The following is a 10,101-nucleotide window of genomic DNA, read 5'->3' on the forward strand; positions in this document are numbered from 1 at the left end:
AGTTCTATATGTGTGTCAGACCATCTTATTTTGCATTAATTTCCAAGTTTTTCTCCTAGGAGTTCCAGGGAATTCCAATATGGAACTTTTGTACAGGGTGAAACAGGAGCTCTGGTAACTGATCTCTTCCAGGGTTAGCTGGCTCTCTCACTGCTTGTGTTGGCACTGCTTGGTTTTAAAGCTTCCAATTACAAAATTTTGTCCTTTTGCCTGAAAAAGTGAAGTTCATTTTGAGGTTAATTGAAGCTCTATTACAATGGCAGATATTTCACCTATTGTTACATTAAACTGTGTTCCAACTTGTGTTTGGTCTCAGTACCCTGTACCATATCCCCCTTATATTAATTGAACTGTATTACACTCTAGTGAGAGAGTTTTAATACAAAGAAATGAGTTTTAATACAAAGAAATGAGTTTAGTAAAAACTCCAGGATGTCTTCTAATGTTACAGAAGACTCAGAAACGTTGTGTTCGGGAGGAGTCTAACCTTATATAGTCGTATTTTCTTGAAAAAATACTTTTATTGTGCTCTCCTCTTTTTCAAACAGCCACCTTTTGTCCGTACAAAAGTTAACACAGTTAAAGCCTGTTTTTGTGATGTCTGACTTTATTGCTCAAAACTTTACAGATTATATCTCAGTCTTGCAGAAGGGGGTGGGGTTTTCTTTGTCTCAGTGGTAAAATACTTTGGTAAATAAGAACAGGGGGGTCTGAAGAAATTTTTTTGCAAATGTGGATATAAACATTTTCCTTTATTTTTCAAGTTGAAAAAAAATATTACTAAGTAGCTGGATTTTTTTCTTTGTCCCACTCGTAAGCTTACTATTTCATTTCAGGCATGTAACTTTCTCCAGCTGTTAGATTTTATGTTTGAGAGTTTTCTGAAGAGTTTTCTGAAGCCTTTCAAGATTTTAAGAGGTATTTTTATACCATTTTCCTTTCCAAAATGTTGTAATTTTTGCCCTTAAATATTGGTAGCTCTGCCTGGTCCCTCCTTGTCACCCTCCTTTCTAAAAATCCTTCAGTCTCTGGTGAATTTGTGGTGGGGAGAGCAGGGGGCTGGCTCTGTGGCGTTGGCAATGCTGACACGTCTGTCAGCACGGGGTGTGCGATTGTCCCCCGGAGCTTACATCCAAGTTTGTTGTACCCAGCAGAGAATAGAATGTGGGAGAAGTTATTCTGAGTGTGTGTGCATGTGATTGCAGTTTCCAAGGAGACCACCTTCTTTGTCTGAACATGTCCAAAATGATTGCCTAATTGATCTCATCATGTGGGACACTCTGTCTGTCTTTCTGTCTGCTTCTCTCATGCGTTCTCTTCTCCACATTGTTAATCAGAAAGTAAAAAAATGAAAAGTTATGTTCTTGCAAAGAGCCAAACAAAGCCATTAGCCTGTCCGAACGACAGGCTGGGGCTGTCCCTTAGCTAGAACCGATGGCCAGTGTGTCACCAGTGTGGATGTGAGACATGTTGTTGCTACTATTTCTCCCCAGTCTGTGCTCTAACTCGTGCATAGATGATGCCGAGCGCGTCTTTGAAAGAGACAGCTGTTAATGCTCCTACTGAATTTCCACTAATTATAAAATGAAAGGACTGGCTCTCTTTTTCTTCCCAAAGCTCAATAGTCTAGTTTCACTGATTAAAGAACCAACAACAAAAAATCCCACAACACACAAAAAGCTCAGGGAAGGAGGAGACGTCAGCCAGTGCCGGTGCTGAAAAGCATGCTGATGTGCTTTTTTTGTTGCTTGTGGTTTTGTTAGTACTGATGATGTGCTAATGAAGGCCAAAGCTCTTTCAAATTTAGTCCCTTGACACTGGAACTGGAAATGAAGAGCTCAAGTTTAAAAACATTCCTGCTAAAGGGAGGAGAAGATTGCACAGGGCAGTAAGAATGAGGTGCTGCAGCAGAACTGGAGGTCACAGCATACTGCAATTCCCATCACTCAGGACTTTGGCCAATCCCCACTTTCTTGCTGAGCAAAAACGCCAATTAAACTCAAGAGAAATTTAACCTGAGCTATGGAAATGCAATGTTATGAAGACAGAAATTACATCACCATTCAGTATATAAAAAAGCTTATTAGAGTATTGAATAAATATAGCAACTACTGGAAGAAATATTTTTTAATCCCCTCTGTGGTTTTATTTATTTATTTATAACTTTTATTACAGTCCTCTTCCATAGAAAAGCAGTGCTTAAAGAGAAACATCAGTTGCATAGCATGGGTTTGTTTGTTTATTTGTAGTAAGTGTCTGTAATCTGTGTGAAAGAGGGGAGAGGGCATAGACTGTGTCAGTTTATCTACAGTGTGTCACAGGGGGTAAATACCAGCTGGCACAGGAAAAGGTCCGGGCACACCTAAGCCAACAGAATTAAGTGTGGACAGCTTGAGGAGAAGAGTCTGGGAAAACACATGGAGTTTGCAGGAGCCACAGCTCCCAACTTCTCTGGTGGCATTTACTGGAGAGAATATGATTCATCTGTCTCTTTATGAAAAAGTCTCCATGACTGTTAGAAGCCAGTCCCTCTCTGCCTTTCCTACAAACTGGAAAGAAGGGAATAGTTTCAGAGGCTTTGACTTGCCAGTTCCTGCTGCCTCCCTTCTTTCCTGTGAGCAGAGCTGGTGAGCTGCTGGGTTCAATCCAACACAGAGTCTTTGCCACTGGCCATGACCTGAGCATGAGGGGTTACAGACTGGTCCTTTACTGCATTCACACATCTTTGTGACAGAGAATATTTTCTCTCTGTTTCATAAAGATCAAAATTTAGGCAATAAGCATCTTGAGGATGACTTAAATGGCTGAGAAGTCCAGGGCAGAGCAGAGATAATGTTACAGACTGAGACCATTAGGTGGGACAGAGCAGGTTGGTGCAAGCTGGGGTGAAGCAACACTCGTAGTCAGCACCTGGGGGTTAATTTAGGGGCCTGTTTAGGGACTGCTGTGCTGATAAAAAGATACAGTACTGTGGCTGTGAATCTTAAACGTCCATCACAAGCACTCTGGTCCTCCCTGTACAACTCTGGGGAAATTCCTGAGCTGTATTTAATTAAAGCATGATAAATGGTGTATTTGAACAAATAAATGTCTTTCCCCCTTCTGGCCAAAGCCTGAGGCCATTTCATTTCTCTTTGCTTCTGGAAAAGTGATATGAAGAGGAGCTCATGACCTTTTAATTTGAATGTCTTATGTTTCAGCTAAGAGAAATCAAATTTTTAGATACACTGAATTTTTTTTTTTTTTTAATAGTAACTGTTTGAACCTACTTGCATTCCATGCAAACAGGGTACTGTTGAACAGGATTCATCTTTGACAGGCTAGCTGTGAGGCAGCACGTCACAAAGTTTTCAGAGAGACCTCTTCCTTCTGGGAATCTGACAAGGGGCAGCCCAGTGGCAATAAGGAGCATGCTTGCTGAGCAGCAGAGGTACTGCTCCCACCTCAGAGCCAAGCAAAGGAGTAGCTCTCACCTCCAGTGTCTGCACCTGCACCTTCCTGGCCTGAATGACCAAGGCTCCCAAGTGATGTGTGCCTTTATTTGCAATATGGCTGTTTGGAGTACTGCACAAACAGAACACCTTCCATTAAACATTAGGGTTTTGAAATAAACATAACTAGACTTTTCTGGCCCACTTGACAAAATACATCTTTCTGAGAAAAAGGTTGAAATGTGACAATCTGCTTTAGCCTACATTTGAAAAAATCTCTATATATTCTGTAGGAGATTCAACTGCTTTTGAAACATGTGTCAGGTATTAGACCACCAAACCAGAAGTGACAGCAGTGCAGGACACAACTGCCCTTTCACTTGTGCCCTGAAACACTGAGCTCTCCAGACATACCTACCTGCTGAATTTATTATTGTTTTATTATTTATTATTCAGCCAGAATCCCAAATACAAACTTTTTATTTAGTGTTTCTGCACTTGCCATCTTTACATTCTTTAGTACAATCTTTTGTGCCAAACCTGGGCAGATCCAGCCCAGCAGAGCCTTTCTTGTGGAAGTGCTTATTAAACTGAAGTTAATGAACAGTAACCATGTAAGAGCTCTCACCTAAGGCAAATTATTTTTATTGCCATTTTTAAAGTATATTCTATAGTACTTTAATAAAATATGTTTTTTGTAATATTTTTAAGCTAAAGAATGGATTAGAAGAAGTCCTTTTTTCCAGCTTTATATATAGCTATTGTATATGTTTTGTCTTTGGCACATACCCTTTTCAGAATATGACTTTTGTTGTGATTATAATCAAGAAGGCTCAACATATTTTTTTCAGTATTAGGATATATTTTTTAATTTGGTTAGGACTGGAGAACAATTTACCACAGTATCAGGCAAGTCAGGAAATCCCAGCATTTGCTTTTCACATGGTCTGGTATCTCCCATAAGTAAGGCAAACTGAGTGGAAGTGTGTTACACACACAAGGCAGGAAGGCACAGATGGGATTGCTGTTCTTCCTCACTGGAAGTAAGAAAGTTTATGAGGAGGGAGATTTGAATGAGGTAACTGTATTTTCATATTTTAACATTTGATTTCACCTGAAATCTTTTCTGATTCTTTCTGTAACTGATTTCACTGGTCCTTTCTGGCTCTTTCTTTTCTTCCATGACAGACAGGTACATTCTGTTTCAGTACGTGGTTCTAAGGGTATGTGGAGCAGAGGGAACACAACAAATATCTTTGTTATTTTACTCAGTTTGAGTATTTTGTCAACTCTTTCTCTCTCACCCACTATTTTGAGTAGAACATAGCTGTTTTCTTCCATTTCAATGTCAAAGGACTGCATTTTCAGACTGAGACAATATCCCAGATGTGTCTTCAGACCTTTTAGGCCCCTCTTAAGGCTGTTTCCCAGTGTTCTGAGAGCCTAAGTGCTAGGGACAGGCTGTTGTGATAGCCACACTGCTCCATGGACAGGAGTCAGGTCATTAGGGCAGCTTTTTCTCACTCTGTGTTTTAGTATGTAAACATTTCCAATCTCACAGTGGGGTCAAAGGGTGTAACTGTTGAAACATCAAAATAATACAAGATTTTGATCATCCTCACAGAATGTTCAGAGCCAGAGATGTGTTTTCAGAGACCCACTTACAGTGAGTATTGGCACAATAAGATCTGTCCATCTAACAGAAACCTACCATCCCTGATGGTGCTGATAATTAATTATATCACCTGTGGCACCACTTGATAGATTGCCTTTGAAAACAAGGTGTCAGAATAATAGTACTTCATGGATATTTAGGAAGTTATAATTAAAAATTTTTCTTAAAACTATCCCTTCCATTTCCCTTATGTTTTTCTAATTTAAGCATTTCTAAATAAAAATTAGAAGCAAAACCATTCTTCTTGTTCTGTGTATTCTGGTTTTGCTACTCCCACAATAGTACAGGTTAATGTGCAGAAGCAGAACTTTCCATCTTAGTCCAGAAGGGATTTTTGAGCTATTTCTGTACTTGACATACTGATAAGGAGGCATTATTTTATTGTGCTAGGTACTGCATAAACACAAAAAAGGATGATCACAGCTTTAAAACTTTTCCATCTTTTTTCCCCTTCAGTACTTGTCCAAGTTTTGTGATTGATGGAGGTGCTGATGGCAAATTCCCATGGTATTCCCCAGTGGTCATGATTTTGCCTGAATCTTCCTCTTCCTTGTGTGAGAGAAGAAACTCATCAGGTTTGGCTGATTAGCTCACTCGGTTCTGTGTGGAAGGAGATGGTGTGGGCATGAATATGGTAGGAGTTAAGAAATATAATATGGTGATGTCTGGCTAAGGCCCTTGGAGGATAACACTCACTGGATATTATCAGGCTTTGTCTCCAAGGCAAGGTTTCACTGGCAGGAGGAGGGAACATGTATTTCTTGAGCCATAGTAACAGCATCATCCCATTTTTTCAGTAGTTCTGCAATGCCAGTTCATTCTGATGTGTGGGCTTGTAGTGTCCTCATGTATATGTGTGCACACCAATATCCATAAATAAACCATAATTGACCATGGACTGTGTAGCTGGTTCATTCTTACATAATCTCTGAAAGAACTCTCATAATCTCTTCTTGTACCTTAAAGCTACTCCTAACAAAACACACACACACATCTATGTCTCTGCCAGGGACCTGTTGCATTTTGTTCCCCCTTTGCATATGTGGAATTCTTCCCCCAAGGAGAAATTGTGGAATTTCTCCCCCAATGCCCAAGAGTCCACAACAGTCAGCAGCACAGTGGCATGCTGTAAATTCTGCATGAAACAAGCACCTGCTGGAGAGGAGAAAGTACCAGGTTTTGGTGCACATGGCATTTGTTACCAGTTACAGTTCAGAGAACAGTATTCATCATGAGTTTTGCACATTAAAAGAAGCATAGCTTTTTTTAATGTGCAAAATTATAGTTAGAGTTATAGATAGCAATGTTTTAATATATATTTTCTGTTTTCCTTTCACTTCTGAGGTTTGAGAGAAGGACTTAACACGGTGTAAAAGAGGAAAAATATCAAAGCTCATACAATGTCAGTTGTGGTGTTGCTGTTTTATTGGCATTCAGTTCTGAGGATCTGTATTGCTCTGAGCTTCACAGTTTCGAGGTCTCATGGTAAGCAGGGCAGAGATAAAGCTGTTCTACCTTAGCATCTCCATTCTGAGTGACTTCTGCAGATATTTAGTGTGAAGATAGACCTTGGTATACAAATTACCTCCCTTCCATTTTTAAGCACAAAGAACAATGAAAAAGATTTATAAATAGATGGGATTATAAATATGCATGACATTTTTCAAAAAGGTAGGTTTTTTAGCCACTTAATTGAAAGCAAAGGGATAAAAATGAACAACTAATAAATGGATGGCAATGCAGTGCAGAGAGTGATTGTTTTCCTAAGTGCCTTAACTAAGAAGTCAGTTGTACATGGAATTTTATACTAAAGCACCAGGAATGAGAAAGCTTTTCTTGTGTCTGTCTTGTGGCAGCTTTTCTTGTGCTGCACAGCAGAGCATTTTGGCATGTGGAGCCCTTAAATGCACAGGAAGCTATCCTAACGTTCAGACAGTAAAATAATCTGAAGTCACTGGTCCTTGGAATTCTAGTCATATGGCACAAGGTTGGCAGGAAGATTATCTGTAGGAAGGGAACTGCCCTTGGAGAAGTAACAATCTTGTCATTTCATTTAGCAAGCTTTCCTCAAAGTAATGTTTCTTTAATGATGATGTGAAACAATGTTTTCCCTCTTACTCAGATGTCTGCATTTTGAAACTGGGGGGAATTCCAAAAAGTTTAAGTGAGGCAAAGGGACACTTAGGGAAGGATGTTAAAGAAGTGGCTGCTCAACTCCAGTATTGGAATACAAATATTGGGATGTAAACACTAGTCTACATATACTGTGCTTAATTAATTCTTATACCTTTTGGATTGTATCTAAATTATTTTCCAAGAGGCAGTTTCAGAGGAATAAATATGAAAAACTTGTCTTTTCTCATAAGACTACATCTTTGTTTTCCCAAGACCCCATGAATATTTGCCTACATTTTCTTATGCTTTCTTATTGACCTGAACAGGAATTCCATGTAAGTACTGAATGTTTTTGGCCTTTGATGGTGTCTTTTACAAAGCATTTTAAATGTTACAAGTGTTCGAGTTGTGAGATTTCTTCTCCAAATCAAACCAAGTTTCATTAAGTTCCAAGGACAGTCTGGTAAATCCCTTCATGCCCTTAAGTATAGTGCCAGTGTTTGCTGTGGCTGTAACAGGAGCCACAGATGAATACAGGTCCTTTACAGGTCCTCCTGCTTTCTGACTTCTGAAAAAAGTGCTGCAATTCCATAGTATGAGGGTAATAAATGCAAAGAAATACATGGCTAAGGCAGCTGCTGTTATAGCTAACTCTGTATTCCCCTGTGCATCAGGCAAGGCAGAAGTTGTCCTTGGAGGATTTGACAAACTGGTAAATAATTTCTGCCACTACAAACACAGTTTGTGTAGCACATTGGTCTGTGTCTTTCATTGTGATGTGTCATGTTCTGTAAATAATTTAGGATACTTGCTCTTCTGAGGGTAACAGCTGGGCTCTCGACACTCCAGCTCACCAAGGGCTCACTTCTGCAGGTTTTTTTCCACCAGAGTGTTTAGTCCCATATGATTTGCCCTCACCTACACTACATGTTTCTGAAATTTTATGGTGTTTGTATGCTAAGGGCAAAAACCCAAGAGCTCAGTATCTAGTGTTCAAAACTGGAGCAGGAGTGTGAGGTGAAAAACAGATAACACCCGGAAGCTCAGTGTTGTAGGACTTTGGCCACTGTGTCTGTGAGAGCTGGGTGCTTTGCAAAGCAGGCCCTGACTAAGAAGGATGATCTCCTTCAAAAAGTGTGACCCTAAAGGGCTTGGCAATGTCCATTTCACTTAAGAGTATAGAGCTCCAAATTCTTGAGTTGTCTGTTCTTGTGTTGGGAAACAGCCCCTCCTACCCAAGGGAGTGTGGCCTGACCAAAAGTGCATTGAGATAATGAAGTGCATTCCACGTTTCAAAAAAGGGCAGATAGAAATATTTCTAGCATAAATTAATGCTGTGTTTGCTGTAAGAAGTTACGATGTAGAAGGATGGTAGACATATACCTCCTTTGTGTTGTTTTTCATCTTGAAATTTGGACCAGAGAACAAAGCTCAAAAGTAGCATATTTTATTTATATGTGTGTGTGTATAATACAGGGCTATCACAATGCCTTCAGATTGAACCTGTAATTCATGAATAGGATACAATGAAATTGTATTTGCCCTGTAACACACAAATTGTCATTTTCTCATATGAGGTGAAGTTACCCATCATTCTTTCCCTCAGATCAATACCATGAGCATTCTAACACAAGGACCTCCTGCAAATGAAGGAAGGATAGAATATTGTGGTGTTTTATTCTAAACAGTCCTTCAGAATTAATATGATTTTTTTCTGTGTTCTTTCACTATTGAACTGTTGTTATCTGGGTGCCTGATACCTGGTCTGGACAAGTGAGATTTCCAGCACACCCAATACCCAGATGCAGCACACCCAATCAGTTCAGACACAGAAACTCAAAGTCTCCTTCAAAGCCTGTTACAATGCTCCTGAAGCATGACTGAGTTGTCTCATACATCCCTGTGGTTTATGTATTTGTGCTAGAAATGAAACCATAAATGTAGTAGCATGAAATCATCCTGTAAAAAGAAATGTAGTAGCATGAAATCATCCTGTAAAAAGCAGAATGGAGAAGTGAGCTAAGATAATCAGGCCACAGAGAGAAGGCAAGTCTCTGTTGCTACTGTGTTGCACAAAAAATAAGCAAGGAGAGGATGAATAAACTTTCCACAACAGAAACTTGTTGAAGGAAACATGTTCATGTCAAAGTAGAATGATTTTTGAGACTCCTTTAGTTTTTGAGGATATTGGAGTAGTGAATGTATTTAATGTCTGATCATCCTTTTAGTTCTCAGTTTAGCTAGTGTCTTTTTTAAATGGTCTTAGTGAAGTGTACAGAAATGTTAAAAGGCACATAAGAGAAGTCAGCAGTTGAAACCATCCAGAAGATTGTCTACAGCAAGGGCACACCAATATTTTAGTTTCCTCAAAAAAAACCAGCTATGTAGGTAGATTAATTTTGGGACTAAATAAAAGTATGAAGTATGTCTGGAAGTCTGAATATAAAACAATCAAGAAGGTTATGTGGAGTATGTGTGTATTTTTTGTGCTCTTCCCAGCATTGGCAGTAACTAAATTGATTCTTGGAATAAGGAGGGACATAACTCATGTATTTATTTGGGAATTTAATTTGGGTCAGTATGTGAATTCTTTTACTTTTCTCCTGATTTCAGTTGTTTCTAGTGTGATCTGCCAAAATCTCAGAAAAAGTAATTTAAATCTATTCTATATTGTCAGCTGTGAGTGAACAGCCTGGAAGTGAAAATGCTTCTCTTAAAAGTGAGGCTGATTTACAGAAAATTTTATTGATAGCCACCTCTGCCAGGGCAATGAGGCATACAAAATGCATCCCTCCCCCTACTGCTGGGGTGTCCTGAGCACACGGGGACAGAGCCTGAGCTGGGGGACATGGAACGAGGGAGGTGATTTAGCACAGCCCA

At 39.5% G+C, this 10,101-nt stretch overlaps 1 long non-coding RNA gene across 1 annotated transcript; it reads left to right on the top strand.

Moving 5' to 3' along the window:
• Positions 1-833: 833 nt before the first annotated feature.
• LOC132328070 (uncharacterized) lies at positions 834-6,000 on the top strand. The gene is made up of 2 exons (XR_009486675.1): positions 834-918; positions 5,563-6,000. It is a non-coding gene; the product is annotated as an uncharacterized LOC132328070 (long non-coding RNA).
• Positions 6,001-10,101: the final 4,101 nt, after the last annotated feature.

This window comes from Haemorhous mexicanus, chromosome 5 (assembly GCF_027477595.1).
Source record: "Haemorhous mexicanus isolate bHaeMex1 chromosome 5, bHaeMex1.pri, whole genome shotgun sequence".
Taxonomy (NCBI): domain Eukaryota; kingdom Metazoa; phylum Chordata; class Aves; order Passeriformes; family Fringillidae; genus Haemorhous; species Haemorhous mexicanus.